Source organism: Mus caroli, unplaced genomic scaffold (assembly GCF_978045245.1).
Source record: "Mus caroli unplaced genomic scaffold, Mus_caroli_1 scaffold_5, whole genome shotgun sequence".
In the NCBI taxonomy this organism is placed as follows: domain Eukaryota; kingdom Metazoa; phylum Chordata; class Mammalia; order Rodentia; family Muridae; genus Mus; species Mus caroli.
In genome coordinates, this window is record NW_028227260.1 from 133,473,701 (window position 1) to 133,474,202 (window position 502).

Consider the following 502-nt stretch of genomic DNA (forward strand, 5'->3'; position numbering starts at 1 on the left):
CCAGCAGGTGAAAGAGTCAGATGCAGAAATTTACATGCAACCAATGGACCAAAGCTGGGAACCCCTGTGGGTGAATTAGGGAAAAGCTGGAAGAAGCTGAGGAAGAGGGCTACCCTGTAGAAGGACCACAGTCTCAACTAACCTGTACCTCCCAGGATCTCTCAGACACTGAGTCACCAACCAGGCAGCATACAGCAGCTGATATGAAGCCCCCAACACATATACAGCAGAGGACTGCCAGGTCTGGACTCAGTCAGAGAAGGTGCATCTAACCCTCAGAAGACTTGAGGCCCCAGGTAGTAGGGAGGTCTGGTGGGATGGAGGGGATATCCTCTTGAAGATGGGCGTGGCAGGAGGAGGTATGGGATGTGGAACAGTCAGAGGGTGGACAAGGAGAGGGATAAAGTCTGGACTTAAAGAAAAGATTAAAGAATAAATTTTAAATAATTCACTACATTAGTGTGTGGAAGTTTGGTACAAAGGACTATTTGCCACTCACATA